Source organism: Mytilus trossulus, chromosome 9 (assembly GCF_036588685.1).
Source record: "Mytilus trossulus isolate FHL-02 chromosome 9, PNRI_Mtr1.1.1.hap1, whole genome shotgun sequence".
NCBI lineage: Eukaryota > Metazoa > Mollusca > Bivalvia > Mytilida > Mytilidae > Mytilus > Mytilus trossulus.
The window spans coordinates 34,031,026-34,053,290 of NC_086381.1; the positions used below are offsets into that span (position 1 = coordinate 34,031,026).

At 32.6% G+C, this 22,265-nt stretch overlaps 1 protein-coding gene across 1 annotated transcript in view; it reads left to right on the plus strand.

Annotated features, from left to right (window-relative positions):
* Positions 1–22,265, plus strand: part of LOC134685622 (tRNA (guanine-N(7)-)-methyltransferase non-catalytic subunit wdr4-like) — a 69,863-nt gene that overhangs the window by 17,741 nt on the left and 29,857 nt on the right. The gene's annotated exons all lie outside the window — the stretch shown is intronic.

Here is a 22,265-nt window from a genome sequence, read left to right on the forward strand (position 1 = left end):
TCATTTTTACGGTTCATTGGTCAACGTTTTTATGATTATGTCAGTTTATCAGATACATTAAGTAATAAATCTACAATAGATGTTGTGAAATGTGATTGTAAGGTGACCGTCTTATAGGGTGTGTCTGACCTTGAACTCATTTTTGGTTCATTGTTCATATTTAAGTTTTTTTGTGAATAAAAATGTATCTCCGATACTATATGATTTAAGGCACCTATATTTTTTGTATAGAATGAAAGTTCTCATTTGACCTTGACCTCATATTCATGGAACATTGATAATTTTAAATTAATGTTATCCTTTTATTACATGTATTAAGAGCATCTGGCCTTTAATACTACAACTTTGGATTTGTAAAAAATACACTGTTCAAATTAAAAAAAATCTATTGAAAATATGATCTTGTTTGTTGAATTTTCAACTTCAATGTCAGAATATTTATTTTGAAAAAGTTCAAACCTTGCTCCCAAAAGGGTATTAGCCACAACAAACTCAGGGGATGGTCTTTTTAGAACTAAAATTGTGATTATCAAATTACATGAATAAGCATGGATTGGGCAACACTATATAGAATATGCATGTTGCCATTTTGATTACCAGTACTTTTAAAACTACATGTATATATTATGGATATGACAGAATTTCACTATTAGAGCTTACTGATGAATTTGATATGAAAGGAGATGGGGTATGGTTGTAAATGAGAAATCTATTCACCAGAGACTTAAGGATGTGCCGGTCAATGCCTTGTATAGCTATAGGGAATTGGTTTTGTTTATTGATGACGGCTGTACAGTGGCCTGTGGTGACTTAAATCCGCATGTTGGTTTTGTTTATTGATGACGGCTGTACAGTGGCCTGTGGTGACTTAAATCCGCATGTTGGTTTTGTTTATTGATGACGGCTGTACAGTGGCCTGTGGTGACTTAAATCCGCATGTTGGTTTTGTTTATTGATGACGGCTGTACAGTGGCCTGTGGTGACTTAAATCCGCATGTTGGTTTTGTTTATTGATGACGGCTGTACAGTGGCCTGTGGTGACTTAAATCCGCATGTTGGTTTTGTTTATTGATAACGGCTGTACAGTGGCCTGTGGTGACTTAAATCCGCATGTTGGTTTTGTTTATTGTGGACGACTGTGAAGGGGCCTGTGGTGACTTAAATCCGCATGTTGGTTTTGTTTATTGATGACGGCTGTACAGGGGCCTGTGGTGACTTAAATCCACATCATTTGATCTCAAGTGGATAGTATTCTACTTTTTATCTTAACATAGCTCCTTATTTTTGTATTTATGTTGTGTTTATAGGGACTATTTCTAGGTTTTATAATTCGCAGAAATTATACATTTTTTCTGTGGAAATTCTCAGTTTGTCTTCATTTGCATGTAAATGTTTAGCTAATCTTGATAGGGAATAAATAAGTTATTTGCCCTTGCTAAATAGTCATAAATTTTTTGAATCAAGACATTTGTGAATAAGATGTTAATGGAGGTTACCATCTGTGACTCAAAGCCTTGTCAGTGAAAGATGTCACTAAGCTCAATTTCTTTATGATTTGAAGGCATATTATTTATTACTATGGTGATAAATTGAATAGTTTTGCTTATATATTAATAAAAGAAAGAAAAAACAAGGATGAATAAAAGGAGATGTAGAATATATATATAAAGGAGAAAAACCAACAGCAAAAAATAATCAAATGGCATCTATAGGTCAACACAAGGTCTTCAACAATAGACAGGATGGAGGAATTTCATATTCACTTAGTAGATAGGGCAGACAAATTTTTGCTATTTTTTTAGGGGTTTGAGTATTCCTGATGAAGGTAAATCCAGAAAATAACTTGACACAACATAAAAAGTGTTGTTTTCTTTTTGAATATACTATGTTTAAAGAGTTAAATAGTATAAGTACATGCATTCATTTCTATACTTTCTGTTAATTTCTATGAATTAAAAGTAAGATGGGGTAAACACATTAATAAAACAGCAACTAATAAACCAGCACCTCAAAGACAGAAATACAAAAAATAATCAAAGTTATTCCTTTCTCTAATGTTAATGTGATAACCTAAGAAGGCGCGAATCATACATCGTTTCTGTATTTTGAAAAAATATTGAAAAGAAAAGAAAAATAGCAAAATAGTTTTTTAGTTAGCACTAATGTTTTTGCTATCATATTTTTAATGTAACAGTATATAATAAAGAAACAAAAAGAAAATAACAAAGGGACATTCTAAATTCGTGAGTGCTGGAAAAACTGACAATGTGACCATGGCAAAAATTTTAAAAAATCAATGTAAAGACGAAAAGACCTCAAAACACAACATTAAACTCTGACAGTGACTGCAGGTGATCTGGAAGGGTATGTTACTAGTTTTTGTTAGACACATATGTAGCAGCTGCAGTATTGCTAATGCAAGTAAAAAAGGGATTAAAAGTCTCTCTCCTTTAATGATGTCATATGCAAGGAAAAGAGGATGGATTGTGGTAACGTTAATTAGAACATATTCCAGAGCAGATCCAGCCATTTTATTTTTCCCAACCCAGGATAAAGGTGGCGGAGATGGTGGTTCCAACCATATTTCCCCATTTCAATGCATAACTTGATCGTTCCAAAAAAAGGGCGGTTCCAACCCCTGGAGCTCCCTCCTCCCCTGGATCCACCACTGTATCCATAGTTATCTGTGACAAAAATATTCCATAACAGCCAACCAACTCATAATAGTGTTCAATTTTTTTTCAAAGGGACGACTTGTACCATGTATTAGGATTTCATTAGAGGAAAGGGTAATGCTGCAGTCAAATTTTCATGTTCCCGTTATTTTTTTACAGACAATTAAATTTTAATGAAATTGAGCATCAACACAAAAGCACATGTCATATTGACTTCCTTTTCCATTTCCTCTGACCATGCTTGAAGTCATGATTATGCTCTTTATAAATGACATTTTGTTTTGTTAATAAAGTTAGATGTCAAAAGACTCAAAACAACATAATTTCTGATGCTGCACAATATTCTAAAGTTTGATCTTGCATCTTTGTTTGACATATTGGCAATTGTGAATGAACATCTGTTTGTGACAAATTAAAGTAAAGGTCACAATAATGAGCCAAGGAAAAATGTTTGTAGATGAATCTAACAAACCATTGTTTGGTTGCTGCCACTTAATTGGTAATTTTGGTCATTATCTTGAATATTATTATAGATAAAGATAAACTGTAAACAGCAAAAATGATCAGCAAAGTGAGATCTACAAATTAGTTAATATGACCAAAATTGTCAATTGACCCCTTAAGGGGTTATTGTCCTTTAATGACAATTTTTCACAATTTGTTCATCATATTTGCTAACTTAAAAAATCTTCTCCTCTGAAACTACTGAATGGATTTAGATGAAACTTAGCATGATTGTTCCTTAGATTATCCTGCACAAAGTGTGTGCTTCGATTTTTGATCCGTCAAAAAACATGGCCGCTGTTACTTAAATTAGAACATAGGGGTCAAATGCAGTTTTTGGCTTATATCTCAAAACCGAAAGCATTTAGAGCAAAATTCACATGGGCTAAAAATGTTCATTAGGGTAATATCTATCAGCCCTGAAATTTTCAGATGAATCAAACAACCCATTGTTGGGTTGCTGCCACTTAATTGGTAATTTTAAGGAAATTTTGCAGTTTTTGGTCATTATCTTGAATATTATTATAGATAAAGATAAACTGTAAACAGCAAAAATGATCAGGAAAGTAAGATCTACAAATAAGTTATATGACCAAAATGTCAATTGACCCCTTTAATGACAATTTTTCAAAATTTGTTCATCATATTTGCTAGCTTTAAAAAATCTTCTCCTCTAAAACTACTCAACCAAATTCAACCAAACTTCAACTGAATGATCAGTAGGGTGTATAAAATAAAGTTCGTGCTTTATTTTTTATTTCGTCAAAAAACATGGCCGTCATGGCTAAAAATAGAACACAGGGTAAAATGCAGTTTTTGGTTTATATCTCAAAAACTCCAGCATTTAGAGCAAATAAGACAAGAAGTTAAGGTATTAATTAGGTCAAGGTCTACCTGTCCCGAAATTTTCAGCCGAATTGGGTAACTGCTTTTTCAGGTATAATGCCCCTGAATTGATGATTTTAAAGAAATTTTGCAGTTTTTGGTTATTATCTTGAATATTATTATAGATACAGATAAACTGTTAATAGCAAAAATGTTAAGCAAAGTAAGATCTACAAATAAGTCAATTTGACCAAAATTGTCAATTGACCCCTTAAGGAGTTATTGCCCTTTAAAGACTTTTTTCACAATTTGTTCATCATGTTGACTTACTTTAAAAAATCTTCTCCTTTGAAACTGCTGTATCAATTTCAGCCAAACTTAGGCTAAATGAGTTTTAGAGTATCTAGTATAAATTGTATATTTCATTTCCTTGTATGTCAAGAAACATAGCTCCTATGGCTAAAATAGAACATAGGAGAAAATGATTTTTTTTTTTTTTTTTGAAGAAAATAGGACGATTCAAAGAACATTTAAATAAATTGAAAAGCCTGAAAATAATCATTAATGAGAGATTTAACCAAAAAATTAAGTTGAGCGATTCAGGCTCTTGAGAGCCTCTTGTTTTTGTCATTTCCCGGGTCCAGCTAGACCTCATTTCCCGTTTTCACGCTTAGACCCCAATGAGACCCACTACAATTTTTTCATAAATCAAATTTTTTTTCTGGTTTCTCTTACTAAAGCATGTAAAGCATAGAGTGGGGTAGGGAGGGTATGGGGGTATAATTTTGTTAGCTTTGCTTGCAGTACCTCTTGTTAATACTGGTTCTGATGATTGAATGTATCTTGATCTTGTTTCTCATCTATCATGAGAAAGTTATTAAATCTTATATGTACAACAAAATAACAAAATTGAGTAAGGAAATGGGGAATGTGTCAAAGCAACAACAACCCGACCAAAAAGCAGACAACTGCAGAAGGCCACCAATGGGTCTTCAATGTAGCGAGAAACTCCGGCACCCAGAGGTGTCCTTCAGCTGGCCCCTTAAAAAATATGTATATTAGTTCAGTGATAATGGACGGCACTAAACTCCAAATTTTACATAAGCGTGATAATGAAAAGTCATGTAGGAAATGTTGAAGAATTTAATCTGATGACCTAGATTATTAGTTGTATACATATAACCATTTATATTTATATATTCTGATCGCATATGGAATAATTACTAAGGAAACTCATGAACTTAATACTTACTTAGATTTATATCCTATTACCACCTTTTTTGGTTTAATTTGTGTTGCAAAAATGATTGGATAACTCAATAAATACAAATGAATAGAGTAAGATATGGTGCAATGCACTGGTCTCTACAGAACTGGTTATAGACAGGGGCGGATCCAGGATTTCCAGTTAGGGGGGGCGCAAATTTTTATGTCTGCCGAGCGGAGCGAGGCGAAAAAATTTTGGAGGTTATTTTAGGTAAAATTATTGAAATATTCTTCTAAAGGGGTGTAATGTAGATATCTCGAACTATTGGGTGTTCTAGTAAAATTAGAGAGGTCAGGAATTAAAGTTTCAAGCTGAAACCGCCTTAATCCATACCTGACAACAAGCTACAGATAGACGAGCGGACAGATGGAAGCAAAGTGACACGAGACAAATCACAATTGCTCACCTGGCCAATATATTTCTAAACAAAAAGTTCTACTTTTACCAGCAATTTTTACATTTTCCTTTCATACTATATCTGTTTTTTACTTTTTTGATTTTCGGAGGTCGTGCTAGACTTTACTGAATTCGCCACAAACAACTAAAATCAGAATGAGATGCATTTACGCAGTTTTTTGTTTTTTGGGGGAAACCAAGCATACAGTAATACGATACAGAATTCGGCTAAATATTTAGGTTGCAAGTGAGAAATAAATATAGACACAGAGATACAAATTAATAAACTAACCTTTCGCTCGAAACAGTATTTCTATCTTTCATTACGGATATTTTAAAAGAATCCCACCTGCCGACTGTTTTTTTTACCGTGTCATGACGAAATTGTGAAAGTGAGTAAGGGATGTTTTGGAACTTCGATTATCAAACAAATCTATTATAAAAACCGCAAATACAATGTAACAATTGTTTTTACTTTAACTGCTAAAAACCTATTATATTTTTCATCAAACGCAGCTCCGAGTTTGACACCTTCCTTTGAAATTATTTATATACAGAACTTTAATAAAGCGTAGGTCAGTTGATTCGACAGTAATCACGTTGATTCTATTCTGTTAAACTGACTGTTTTATATACTTTGAATGTTAAAAAAGATTGAATGGTCTCTTCTGATACTTAAATATGTTGAAGTCAACCCATGCTTTGCAAATTTTAGGGGGGGCGCACGCCCGCCACGCCCCCGCCTAAATCCGCCCCTGATAGACATAATTACATTGTCATAATTTCTGTTCTTCTTCTAAGACAACATATGTTTATGTATATATATGACATATGTTGTCCATATACATGTATATATACACTATTCGTATATATTTTTTGTGCAGACTGATAAAAATGCATGTACCACTTACCCAAAATTATATGCTGTTTTAACAAATGCATTAAGGAAGTTTGCTGCTCAGTTTAACAAAAAATAGCTTCCCATAATACAAGTATATATTCATAGGGGATAAATTGAGGAATCAAAAACGCAAAAAAAATATAGGGGCCAATGAGCTTGTTTTTGAGATATTAGCCTTTGAAATTTTGGTGGGAAAATGTTCTCTCTTGATTTTTCATAGCTTTATTATTGATCAGTTAAAGTTCTCAAAAACTATCAAGAAATAAATAGGATTTTATAAGACTTTTAAAAATAGCTTATAATTATACATCTAAAAGATTTAGAAAAAGAAAAAAGGGGGTTCATGGGCAATTTTTTTTTAAGGCAATCAAATGGATAAAACCAGAGGATTTCAAAAATCTAACAAAAGTTCCAAAACATGACAAGCAAACATCCTTAAACCTCTTTTCTTGTGCCTCTGTCTGTATCTCATTGCCCATCCAACCACATGACTATAAATATGACCTGTGCTGATGTTTTGTAAACCAATGTACCCTTTCTACAGTCCAGCAGACACAAACATTAAAACGCCATATCACTCATGGACGCACTACTGCTTGAGCAAGAAGTGTTTAATGTGGACATGACTATTGTCACCTTCTGTCTTTGTGTCACATGACTGCATCCAGCTGTCCCTAGCGACACATACAAAGAACAATTATCACATATGTATAATATAAACATATAAATATCACTCATTATTTATGCAATGTATACATATTACTTTTGTTTATTGGGGTAAAATTTATTGAGAATGTTTTTATGTTTATTACATATACTGTGGATTCATTTATTTTTTTAGATACCAATTTTCAACATTCGATTTAGCCTTCAATAATGAGCAAAGCCCATGCTGTATAGTCCTTTTTAACCTGTTTGCATTACAGTTTATGGTGGATAAATCATTGAGAACTCTTACATTAAACAGAAAAAGGTTTTATTTTTTAAAGTTTTTGTGTAGGAATTTAAATTAACTGGACAGATTGTAAGACAAGATTTGAAATTGCCAATTTAAAAGTGAGTTATTTTTTTTCTTGAGAAGTTGAGACTATCTCTGTTGTCTGAGATATCATGTGTTTGATATTGCTCATGTTTTTGGACAGGCCTTGTTTAAATAACTGACATAAAAGGATCATCAGTAACTGCTTTGTTTTCAATAATAATGTAATTAATTCTTCTAATATCATATAACCATTTGTTTTTGTTCTTAATTTCTAAAGCTTTATTTGAGTAAGGTCTTGTCCTTAAAAATTTATTAGTTACACATTTTTTTTGCAATAAATTCCCATGTGAGGAAACTAACTTGTCAGTTATTCATTTGTGTAGGAATATTTGCAATTAATCATAAAAAATACAGAAACTGAAAAGACTAGTATTCCCAGGAGCTATATTTCTGTAAATTAAAAACGAACAAAATGTTGTAAGAAAAACGAACTATCATAAAAGTGAATTAAGCGAAGTATCCATTTGAAGGCATAAATGCCTGGCTTTGATATAAATCAGTGAAAGAGAAGAGAAAAAGCTATCGTTGCTATATTTGTACAATCAGAAACACAACTATTAAACATTCTATGTTATCAGCCAAGTGGCATAGAAAACATGGAGGCCGGATACAATCTAATTTATTTCTCCGCTGTCACACTTAGTTACATTCATAGTGCTTGTAGAATGATAATGCCAAGTCGTCATGGCAACCAGGATGCTATCTGTCCAATTTAAAATTGTGGTTAATTCTGATAGGAGTATGGGCTTTTGATATTTTTTTGTTACTTTTTGTGGACTTTTACGAGGATGAAAGTTAAAATTTAAGATATCAGCATTTTATTAATGTCATTTGATGGAAGAAGAAAAAGGTTTTATTGCTGTTTTCTGATGTTAAGGAATTTCTTGTCTCCATCAAAGAAAAAAATTGCCACGAATGTTAGAATTCCATCAGACAGATTTCTAACATTGTAATGAAGTGTGGGGGAAGACAGAAAAAAATAAAATGAATAAACCCATTTCAGGCCTCAGTGAATACAGGGTGTATAGAAGTATCTCACAATGAAGTCGTGTTATTGTTGTGAATAATTAATAAGTAGTAGAGAGAAAAGAAAGAGTGGCGGTCATGTAGTTCATTAAATTTCCATGATAAATGTTTACTAATGAGATTTTTCCCCAAGATAAAGAATGATTGGATATTTCTATGTATGGATAATAACATATGATAACATGTATGGAAAATCTTGTTTTATTTTAATATCTGCAGCAGGAATAAATAAAAATTTATATCCTTTCGTTTGAATACTGATAGTAAAATCAATAAATTTTGAAAAAAATCTGTAAAAAGCCAGCATTAGCTCCCTAACAGCAGTTAATTGAAAAGAATGAAAGGAGACATGGGGTAAACGTCAATGAGACGGCAACCTAACAACACAAATAACCAAAAGACTTCAAGAATACAACAACCAGTCATCAACACTAGGCTGATGTCTATTCAATATGAGCTCTATATCATTCTCATGGATAGAAGTGTTGAATAAATTAAATGGAAAATATCAAGATTTTTTTTTTATTAGTTATGTTTGTGTCAAAGGATTAAGACTGAATTGATTGATATTTGTTCAGTAGCAAATATTGTAGCAAAAAAAAATGCCACATTGGAAAAGTGATGATGTTAATGGTTCAAGGGGCGTAGATTCTCAGGTCAGCCAGCTCAGATTTCTAAATAGCTATTAGGTGTATTGTTGAAACCAGATTTCCATCATTCGTAAATATAGCTCAACATGCTGACTTCTTATACGTTGAGGTATTTCACATCCAATTTTTTATGGAAATATTCTTTATAAAGCACACAAATGTCAGTATTCACCGCAGAAACTAACAAAACCTTTAAATAGACTTATTAAGAAGGGATATAGTTACGATACTGTTGTCAGGTCATTAAAGATTGCATATTTTAGCGTTAATATTGATTCACTTATAGGGTCTTTGCATCGTAACTAAACACATTTATTCAAAAAACAGTTGTTGGCATGACACGGGTTATGTTCTTCTCATATATGTTATGACGGTATGATACTAAACCTCTAACTAAAGGATTGTGCCTGATATTCATATGATGAAATCATAATCTTTCAATCAGTTTAATTGAAGTCTGGAGCTGGCATGTCAGTTAACTGCTAGTAGTCTGTTGTTATTTATGTATAATTGTCATTTTGTTTATTTTCTTTGGTTAATCTTCTGACATCAGACTCAGACTTATCTTGAATTGAATTTTAAATGGATGTATTGTTATGCGTTTACTTTTCTACATTGACTAGAGGTAAAAGGGGGGGGGGGGTTTAGATCTCATAAACATGTTTAACCCCACCGCATTTTTGTGCCTGTCCCAAGTCAGGAGCCTCTGGTCTTTGTTAGTCTTGTATTATTTTAATTTTAGTTTCTTGTGTACAATTTGGAAATTAGTATGGCGTTCATTATCACTGAACTAGTATATATTTGTTTAGGGGCCAGCTGAAGGACACCTCCGGGTGCGGGAATTTCTCATTACATTGAAGACCTGTTGGTGACCTTCAGCTGTTGTTTTTTCTGTGGTCGGGTTGTTGTCTCTTTGATACATTCCCCATTTCCATTCTCAATTTTATATTTATCATTCTCATGGATAGAAGTGTTGAATAAATTAAATGGAAAATATCAAGAAAATATTTTGTTAGTTATGTTTGTGTCAAAGGATTAAGACTGAATTGACTGATATTTGTTCAGTAGCAAAAAAATTTGACATCATAATACAAAATATCAAATGCCACATTGGAAAAGTGTTGATGTTAATGGTTCAAGGGGCGTAGATTCTCAGGTCAGCCAGTGCAGATTTCTAAATAGCTATGAGATGTATTGTAGAAACCAGATTTCGATGTTTAAAAGTAAACGGCCTATTATACTCACTGCTTTCTAAAGCAGCCATATATAGTGTCCATGAGCGAGTCTAGTCAGTTTGTCCATCAGACCCACTTTTGACACGAAGGGTGCCGCATGTGGAGCAGGATCTGCTTACCCTTCCGGAGCACCTGAGATCACCCCTGGTTTTTGGTGGGGTTCGTGTTGTTTATTCTTAAGTTTTCTATGTTGTGTCATGTGTACTATTGTTTTTCTGTCTGTCTCTTTCATTTTTAGCCATGGCGTTGTCAGTTTGTTTTAGATTTACGAGTTTGACTGTCACTTTGGTATCTTTCGTCCATCTTTGAATCCACAAACTCTCCTGTACCACTTGACAGAATATTATAAGTTATATGGTTCGCTACTGACCCCCTACGGATCCATAGAGGGTCAGTAAAATCCATAGGGGGTGAGGCCGGAGGCCGAGTCCCCTATGAATTTTATTCACCCTCTATGGATCCGTAGGGGGTCAGTAGTTAACCGTATAACGAATTTTTCTGCGGCGTTTTGTTGAAAAATAAACAATGAAACACAACAACATTAATAGATGACGTCGCCATTAACGCGTCACGAACCCCATATGAAACTTGCTAACCCCATATGGTCTCATAGGGGGTCACCACGTGACGGCGTTTAACCAATCACAACGTGATAATTCATCTATGGTCCGATAATGTATTATATGTCTCTGTCTGCACACTAAAGAACACATTTGTGGTTAACCCAATTTTGTTCCTACAACCCCTCGTTACAATTTATTGAAACTCTCTTAAAATTGAAAAAATAGTGCTTTTGTGCAAATTCAATATTTTGTCATCATGGTCATTTTTGGAGTTTCCCTTAGCAAAATCAAGGTAAAGGTGTATACCAGTTCTGAAGCTTCACTGGCATTACTTCCACTTAGAATATAAATGAAAAAGATAATCATTTTACATTTAAAAGCTGATTTTGAAATTTCCGAAAAGTTTGTTTTGATAATATTGCTATCAATATTTGATGACATATATAGCATTGTGTTTACAAGTTAAAATTATATCCTTTGAAAAATCTGACACCCTGGATCTAACTGGCAATGATCTGGAAATTTTTACAGCTTAAATTAATTTTTTATAGGCAGTCTGAATTATTTGTGAGTCATTCCCTGGAGATTCATTTCCATACAATATTATGTGGTTTCAATTAATATTTATTCCTATATATGCATAGTGTGTGTTTTACGAACACGCATGCATTGTTTAGAATTAATTTTACAGTTGAATTAATACAGAGACTCTGAGTTAGTAGTAATATTACTATTTTCAGGGAGAATGTAAATATGCAGGAAATGTCTCCTGGGATTTTATTTATTTCAGTCTAGCATGTATTTATGTTGTATGTTGACCATAATAGCTAACTGTAATTGTCCAGTCTTATATGCCTTGGATAATGGATCGGTAGGGAATTAGCCAGTCAGAAGCTATATATTTATATTACCTAGAACGGCAGATAAATAGGTAACGGTATTTATCTGACGTTGATAACTAAACATACAGTACTTTGTTATTTTGTCCCTTGGCGTAATGGATTAATCTTAAAAAAGAGGGTTTATTGCTGAAATAATTGCTTTCAAGGTTCAAAGTCTCAGATACCAAAAATAGATGCATTCTATAGCCATTTTGTAGGTATAGATACAGGCTCATTGAAGTAAAAGTGATAAACCCTTAATAAGAAGACATGGCTTATTTCTAGACTCATAAAAAATTTAATGGCATTATTTTCATACATGTACAAGCTAAGCCAGCTTCTACAATTTTCATGCATTATCAACTGGCATAAATTTACAAGTCAGCTCGCCTTGTCGTTTGACAAAGGTTTATGCTGTATAAATGCTTTTTCCTGGATTTGTGACATCCCTGACCATTTGCATTGAATGAGCAACAGGAAGGGTACTACTAATGGAGAAGGATATGCCCAACATTCTTCAGCTCTTGAGATCAAGGTTTTTGGCAAGCATCATGTAGCTCAGTCATTTGTTTTCTGTGTATTGTTATGTCGACTTTCTTTTTCATTTCTTTTTGACCGATTGGGTCCCTGTTTGTTGTTTCAACTATGCAGGTTTTTATGCCCCACCTATGATAGTAGAGGGGCATCATGTTTTATGGTCTGTGCATCCATTTGTCTGTTCGTTGGTCCGTCCGTCCGTCTGTTCGTCCGTCTGTCCCACTTCAGGTTAAAGTTTTTGGTCAAGGTAGTTTTTGATGAAGTTGAAGTCCAATCAACTTGAAACTTAGTATATATAAAATTGAGAATGGAAATGGGGAATGTGTCTAAGAAACAACAACCTGACCAAATAAAAAAACACAACAGCAGAAAGTCACCAACAGGTCTTCAATGTAGGGAGAAATTCCTGCACCCGGAGGCGTTCTTCAGCTGGCCCCTAAACAAATATATACTAGTTCAGTGATAATGAACGCCATACTAATTTCCAAATTGTACACAAGAAACTAAAATAAAAATAATACAAGACTAACAAAGGCCAGAGGCTGCTGACTTGGGACAGGCCCAAAAATGCGGCAGGGTTAAACATGTTTGTGAGATCTCAACCCTCCCCTTATACCTTTTGATAAGATCATTCTAATTTTAATGCCAAATTAGAGAATTTATTCCAATTTCACGGTCCACTAAACATAGAAAATGATAGGGCGAGTGGGGCATCCGTGTACTGTGGACACATTCTTGTTGTCTATTTCTTTAGGATCTTTTGCCTGTTTTATGAATCATAATCTGCGGTAGATGTTGCTTGATGAATTTTCATAAATATGTATGTATTCAAATTATGTGATGAAATTCTGATCTGTGTGTTATATTGTTCTTAAGATTAATAAGGATTTAAATGTTACATATGTATATCTATATAAGACATAATCTGTTAATGGTTCTTTCAAGGTTGCTGATTTCAAAGGGAAATTAAGGTCTCACAATTAGAAAAGGTGGAGGAGAATAATCTATAATGTAGGTATCAGTTTGATTGAAATTAAACCACACGATTTTATTTTTACAATATTCAATCTGTTTGTAAATGCAGTCTACTGATAACTGAATTGGAAGGTGATTCAGCCTATCATTGTAGGAAATGAAGTGTAGAATAGTTACCATAGATACAAGAATCTCCTTCAAGACAATTTGCTGCTTTAATTTTTTTTGAAACACAGCAATTTAAGATTATTATAAGTGATTTTTTTTCCAATAATTTTTTGTTTGAAGCTCATTATTTACATATAAATAAAATCAAACAAAGCAGAAAATTTTGTAAAAATAATGTGGAAGCCATAAAAATATAGCTAATCATGGGAGCAATCTAAAACTGTTTGATTCAATTAAGACAGAAAATCAATATCTTCAAAGGCCTGGTCAATGTATTTTATCATGCAATTTGTCATTTAAGCTCTGTACAGTTTGTTTAGAACAGGGTCGAGTTTCTTCCTTATATGTCCCTCACGGGAACCAATCAGATTTACTATTAGATAACATTGTAGAATGACAACAGCTGTCAAACAGAAATTTCAGAACTTATTTTTGTCTGGACAAATGATATGAAAAATATGATATGCTTTTTTAGAGTTGAAATAGATAGCTTTCTGATGTGCATAGAAATTCAAGGACCGAACGATGATGAAGTTTAAAACATCCCTGTCACAGATGTGATAGGAACAATACCTCTCGACAACATCATTTCAGATGCAATGTAATTCAATTAGAATTTAGTCTGGAATTGTGCATTTTTTTGCCCATATTCTTGACATCTTTATTAAAATGATAGTTATATTGGATCTGTATCTAAACAAAAATTAATATTAATAAAATATCGTTTGACTTTTATATTTTATTTGAACAAATAAGTTTGCCACTCAAAGCTATTGTTAAACAATTAATTTCCTGAAGAAAAAATTATACCAGAATTCAAGTTTTTGTCTGCATGATGCATGCATGTCATGTGCACAGTTCTGCATGCGGTGGCGTCTATTACCTGATCCTTCAAAAATTAATTCCATGTATAATTAAAGTCATAAATGCACAGTGGGATTGTAACTGATCTGCTTTCCCGTAATTTATAGATGGAGATGAATTGAACAAAAAAATCAGGAAATTCCTGGTAGAAGACAAAATAGAGGAAATATATCAAATTTATCATTTGATAAGCGGTTACCAGAAACTTCCTGTCAGCTTAAATAAACTTCAAATAGTAAGAAGAATATCTAAGCACCAACTTTTTTTACCATTTTATATTAAAATTATGATGTACAAAAAATTGTCCTTTTTTAAAACACAGAATCTTTCTACTTCAGTAATTTTTAATTCCCCATTGTATTTTGGGTCTATATTTATCTAATTAGATCTTATTAAGATAAGAAGATAACCGTTTTCAACATAATAACCTAGTGATTTTCAATCTGTTTCCCTAATGAGCCCCAGTAGAGCTTTTCTCCTTTATTGAACCCCATATTACCTGTTACTTTATAGTTGTTCCCCCTAATGAGCCCCAAGTAGAGCTTTTCTCCTTTATTGAACCCCATATTACCTGTTTCTTTATAGTTGTTCCCCCTAATGAGCCCCAGTAGAGCTTTTCTCCTTTATTGAACCCCATATTACCTGTTACTTTGTAGTTGTTCCCCTAATGAGCCCCATTAGAGCTTTTCTCCTTTATTGAACCCCATATTACCTGTTACTTTGTAGTTGTGATTATCTGCTTCAGCAACATCCACATAAAGGTGTTTTAGAAATCTCAATTCTAGCATTAATTCAGGGAGAATCTTAAGTTCATAAGACCGTAACATTCATGAAGCTGTCATAGAAAAAAATAATGGAAATGGTTTTATCCAAACAAGCAGTATGAAGACAGGATATTCTAACATTTCTGTAATCCATCAAGAAAAATTAAAAAAGCTGCATTTGTCATGTTACTTGTCATGATTTGACTATCAAAACCTGCTAAGTTTTTGTCTTATTTTCTTTCTTTATTTTTCTGTTTCTTGCTTTATTTCCATGTTCTGAATATTTCATGAGCAATACAGTATCTTTTACTATACAGGAAGACATATTGTCGTGTATAGGAACAGCGTAATTAAAACAAATGTTAATGCTGGTTCAAATTGCTTCATTTTAAAAGTGTCATGTATTCCATATTATTTAAATTACTTTATTGGTGCACTGTACTGGTGCCTAGCCATATACAAATGAATTTATGGAAGACTCTTTTTAAAATAGTTCCTATTTTGTATCATTATGTTTGTAAAAACTCTCCCTTTTTGTTCCTGTATGTGAAAATTTACCATTTTTCAATCTGTGATCCAGGAACCTTTTCTTTTTTAAGTGTAATGGGAAACTCCCTTTATTATCATAAACATATTTTTACCAGTGAAGTTTTGAAATGAAACAAGAAATGCTATGATTGCCATTGTGGCAACTATCTGCTAAATATTTATAGGACAAGGATGTAAACAGTATTATGACTTCAAAATATAGGCAAACTAAATAAAGGTATTGAAAGTGTTTATTTCCCAAAAGTGTTTATTTTCTCAAAATCTCATATGTGATACCATTTGCCCTTAGTATTACGCAGAATAAAGATGTATACACAATATTTCATTCCTAATTTTGTTAGGATAATAGATTTATGGAGTTAATATTTGTGATGTAATACATATTCAATCCCCCATGATGGACATAGTTTATTAATAATTGATTTTAAGTTGTGGTAATATCTTAGGTTTATGTATCTATATACCAGTAGAAAACATAACATTTGTAGATGGAGATTACTCTGTTAGGTCAAGTCCTCAACAAATATTTTTACCACAAATTACTTAGGATTCATTTATTTTTGTGAAAACCAATTTTCGTGGATTGAGGGAAAATTATATTTTTGGAGATATTAAATTCTGTGGTCAAACCAAATTTGCATACATAAATTTGTGGTTTAGCTTTTCCCATGAAATCTAAGAGAATTGGTATCTAAAGAATAATTATGAATCCACAGTAAATTAGAATAATTGAAAAGTAGTTGAACCAAAATGTTGTGCCCAATTTACGAGTCATAAACACATTTGTGATTGTTTGTCTAAAATATACATGTTTTGTCTGTCCTAGATGAGATTTTGGTAGTGATTGGAGCTGGTTTAGTCAGCTAAAAGTTCTGGAAACTCTTGATAAAGACTAATTGATTCAGCACTAAAGGAGACTAAAAAGGGTTTATTTGGTTGTAGTGTAGTCATTTTAACATTGAGTAAAGACACCATGAGACTTATATTATCTCACTGGAGCATTGAGTCGGTGTGTGTAAGGCAAAATATCAAAAGTTAGAATACAGGGAAATATAGATAAATAGAGATGAAACATCAATGTTTAAGAATACTCAAACTATACAGATTTACTCAGCCTCTCTGGTGTAATATGATTCTCCCTCTCAGGAGTTGATGAGAATAAAATCCTTAGCTGCATTAAACCAGAGACTGTAAAACATTATTTATTGTTTATGCTTAAGCATACAGCAATTTGGAGAAGTAAAAAGAATGCATGGTCCACTTTTGTTTTGTTCACATATCATTGTCAATATAATGGAATTTTAAACCACTGTCATACAAGTGACAGGTTTAGCTAGCTACAAAACCAGGTTAAATCAACCATTTTCTACATAAGAAAACTCATGTACCAAGTCGGTTATATGACAGTTGTTATCCATTTGTTTGATGTGTTTTAGCTTTTGATTTTGCCATTTGATTACAGACTTCCCATTTTGAGTTGTCCTTGAAGTTCAGTATTTTTGTTATTTTACTTTCCACTTAGAATCTGAATAATGTATTCTGTTTATATGTCTTCCCTATAACAAGCCATTATTTCTAAGCTTATAAACATGTGACCTTCTGCTGTTGTTTTTTTCCATGGTCTGGCGGTTGTCTCTTTGACACATTCCCCATTTCCATTCTCAATTTTATTAAATTCGGCTTAATATGCTGATCTTGTATTGTACACTGTAGAGCCCAAATCACATAAAAAAATATCCTGATAAAAATGTTACCACTATCAAAACTTGGATGTTTATTTTTAGAGCCATGACTACGGTATATCCATTTATAATAGAAACATATAGAAAATATATCATATATCATATATCCATCCTCCACCAAAAGCTGTTAACTAGATTTCTAACTTTTATATGGACACTTTACTCAGGTTAATATAGGATGAAAAATGAAAGTAAATTATAAAAACTATTGTGTTTACCAGCATACATCATTCCTTAGACAAATAAATGGTGAAAAGGTAGAAAATGCTTCAGTAATACCAAGTCTTATAAAAAAGAAGATGTGGTATGATTGCCAATGAGGAAACTATCCACAAAAGACCAAAATGACACAAACATTAACAACTATAGGTCACCGTACGGCCTTCAACAATGAGCAAAGCCCATACCGCATAGTCGGCTATAGAAGGCCCCAACAAGACAATGTAAAACAATTCAAACGAGAAAACTAACGGCCTTATTTATGTAAAAATTGAACGAAAAACAAATATGTAACACATAAACAAACGACAACTGACCCCTTTAGAATTAGAAAATTATTTGAAATTTAATATAATTGTGGATTACAACTGAATACAGTACACAGAACCTGATATTATTTAGGTCATGTTATATATAGCTATGGACAAGGTGTTCTGAATGGTCATGTTATTCAAAGACCAGAAGTAAATGATGTTACCCAGTACTGTTTAATTAAGTTTCTGGTCACTCAAGATGTGCAATAAGCTGAGTTGGCAGGATGCCAAACCAATTCTGTCATGGAAAGACAATGTCAGTGGTAGGTCTCTCGTGGATTTCAAATTGCAGGCTTCCTAATTACCAATATTTCTCATCAAACATGACCATTTGCTTATATCCATCTTGTAAATTTAATATCCTGTCAGTCTTAGGCTGTGTTGTTAATAAACCTTGTAATTTTCGGCTTTATTTAGTAGTGGGCAGTTTGGAGAGTTTGCGTAAGAGGTTGTCATGTGTCAGTTTACTTACAGATGACCAACGAGGTTAGAAATCTTGTTAAACCTTCCTTTATATTTAGAACTGACCAGTTCATACAGTGCTAGAAATATAGTGATGTAAGTCCCTCATTTGTCAAATGGGTAGAGTCAAATTAATACTCCTCTGTCAAATTATTCAAACATGTGTTTACATAAATTGTTTCAGTGACAAAATGTTGTAGCTCGTAGATTGGATGGATTTTTTTTTTAAATCAGCAAGCACTGCAAAATATTTATACTTATATTCTTTAATGTTAACTTTTTGCACTACCTATGATATATTAGCTGGGTAGATAGTAATTGAGCGTGTCAACCAGTCTGTCCAAATGATATCAGGATCACACTCGACAGGTTTTACTCATCCTCTATAAGTAACTTATAACCAATGAATAGATTTGCAGGATTTTTACAATTGTTGAGTAAATAACTTGTATTGTGCAATTGTTCAAATGGTTTTGGGGATTTCCATGAAAAGATTGACTATGGTATAATATTTATTTTTCAAATTCAGCATTGGCTTTGTTCATTGTTGAAGGCAGCATGGTGACCTATACTTGTTATTTTTTTAAATTCTGTGTCATTTGGTCAGCTATGGAAAGTTGTCTCATTGGCAATCCTACCACATTTCCTATTTTCAGATTGACCTATTTTGTCTACAATAATATATTTTACATAAATGTTTTAGAAGCATCACATATTGAACTGTTGCATTGTCTTTTTGTATTTCCTCTTTCATTTATTATTTAAATGTTTTGTGGTTTTATATATCAAAACACTGAGTTTGAGGGAAAATTAGGAATCATTTTTTGTGATTTACATACAGTAGATTAAGATTAGATGTACCAGGTACACAAAACTTATAAAAAAAAATAATCTTTTGCTTGCGACACTAGTATTAAAAGTTTTTATTAGGAAATTTTCATTGGAGAGGTTTTTCGCAAACAGATAATTAGAACAAATGGTTAAAATGTTCAATGACACAAATATTAAAGGAGAAGTCGGAAAACATTATTTCTTTTCCCCTTAGAAATCGTGTCAGTAAGGATCATTACCATTCTATGAGACTCGTATCTTCTGTGAGAAAATTCTCCGCACCATTTGATAATTGTAAACGTTGTAATTTTCTTCATGTCTGACATAACCATTTTATCTTGTAGAAAATGATTTTAAATGACAAATTTAATTTTGGTACTGTTAGCTATTACTTTATCAAATGTATTCAGCAAACACAAATTAATAATGGTGTTTTCATTCAGGTTTGGAGAGATAATAGGTTTCCAAGGTGACTGAAATAAACATTGGCAAGCTTCATGGTTTTCAAAAGCGCTGATTTCCTGTATTTTGTAGAAAACTTTCAGCTCGGACATGTACATCTCTTTAAGTGGTATAACATGTTTTAGCGTTATCAAAAGAAGAATGGTATTAAGCATTTAACAGTAGTTAGGGTTTTGTTACGACAAACAATGACCACTGATGATTTACCACATCGTAAAATGTTTCTGAAGTTTTAGTCTAAAATTTTTGGTTTTTGAGGTCTTAAGCCATTGTTTACGTTATAATTGGCGAAAATCAATAATTATTTCACCATAGTAATGTTTTTATAATAGAACAATTGGTATTAAATGAAATCGCTCCATATTTACTTATAGAAGAGATCAATATATTGATGATGTTGGAGTGTAATTGTTCTATGTTTGTTCTGTAACGAGTGTTAAAGAGCCCATTTTATAAAGAAAATTTTTCTATTGTGAGGGCTCATTGTCAAACAATAGTATTTAATTGGTTAGATTCTGAAGCTGAGGGATTTGTTGAATCTACCAACATATGGTTTTAAGCTCTTGTAAGCTGTTAACTACTTGTATTCAAACCTACAAAACCAACCCAGCTGAGCTTTGATCAAATTGAAAAGATTTCGTAACATTGTGATATTACTACAATTATTGAATAAGATGATGAAGCAAGGTTTTATTGGGTCTTGGTCTGTAATTTAAGTTATATAATAATGAATTTTACGAATAATTGTATTTTTGATCATTATAATTTGTGGGTTATGGTTTAGTGGTAAAAGGGTTCCAAGTTGTATTGTTTTGAATACAGAACTTTAGAATTTTTGATAGTATTGAATTCTTAAATGAATTTATTATAAAATCTAGAATATTTTTGCATGTCAATATCAATGGATGGGAAAAATTGGATTATTTCATCTCTTTGTGATCATAATAGTAATTTCTTATTTATGCAAATTACCTGTATTAAAAAGATACATTTATTGAACATAACAAACTTAATTAATTTTATTGTCCTGCAAATTTCAAGGAAGAATAAATCTTGTTTTGTTTTGAACAAAACTTTCCCACATAAGAGAAATTGTATTCCTCTGAATAGAATTAGAATATTCATCCTTTATATCTAATGGAATGTTTGAGTATCTATTTACTAGAATACATTTTATTTGTTATCTAATAGGGCATGTTTGAGAAGTCTCCTTTCATTTTGGAAATTGTCTGTCCATCCTGTCATCCAGCTCATTCATACATTATGTAACCTGTATTCCTGTCCATCCTGGCATCCAGCTCATTCATACATTATGTAACATATCCATCAATCCAATTTTTCGATCCATCTGTTCATCAATTCACCTTTTCAGAAACTAGAGGACTATGGGTAAACTCATTGTTTTCGTACACCAATATGAAAATAATGTTAGGTCATTGGTTTAATTTCAATTGTTTTGAACGTTTTTGACCAATCATAACGTTTAGGTGTACGCTTTTGGATATATTACCCAGAATGCATTAGATTCTGAAACGGCAAATTAGTATCCTTTACTTATAGCATTATCCTTCATAGTATTCATCCATTCTTCCCCTGTTTCCATTGTCCATCCATAATAATTAAACATATTCATCCATTCATCCATCCATCCATCCATCCTGGGCATTCTTTATTTTTCATCAATCTATTATAAGGCAATGCTTATTTCTTGTTATTCAACCATCTATGGGGGTCTCATTGGGGGGTTCCGATCCCAGATCCCGCTTACTGTTTTGTCAGATTCCTGTATCCCGCTTACACTATGTATGTTAGCAACTCCCATTATTTTGTCATTTCCAGGGTCCTGCTAGACCTCATTTCCCATTTTCACGACACAATTATTTTACTTTCACGTGTCACGCTTACAAAATATAGGCAATCCCGCGTCACGCTTAGACCCCAATGAGACCCACTATATATTTATTGCCTTTGCCATCTATTCTTCCTTCATTTACATATTACTTCTGTTGACTGCTTATCTATCTATTTCATCTATTCATCCATTCCTCCATTTATTCTACCTGTCATTCATGACATAATCCACAATATGTTTCATCCATTTATTCAACACATCAAATATTCAAATTGTCAATATCAATTTGGGACTAGAAGTCCTAGACCTTTAAGCATGGAAATAGGATAGCCACTCATAATGTGGACTTTACCATAGAAGAACATATCATTTACTGAAAAATTAAGTGTAGTTATAGAAAATTAATATAATCAGCCCTCTATTTAAACTTTGTTACATTTGTTCCAGTAAAAGCCTTTTAATTAAAATAAACCAAACATCTTTGATTACAGGATAAAATGAACAGCGAAAAATCAAAGTAAACCACATTAACCTTTATACAGGTACACAGTTTTATATAGT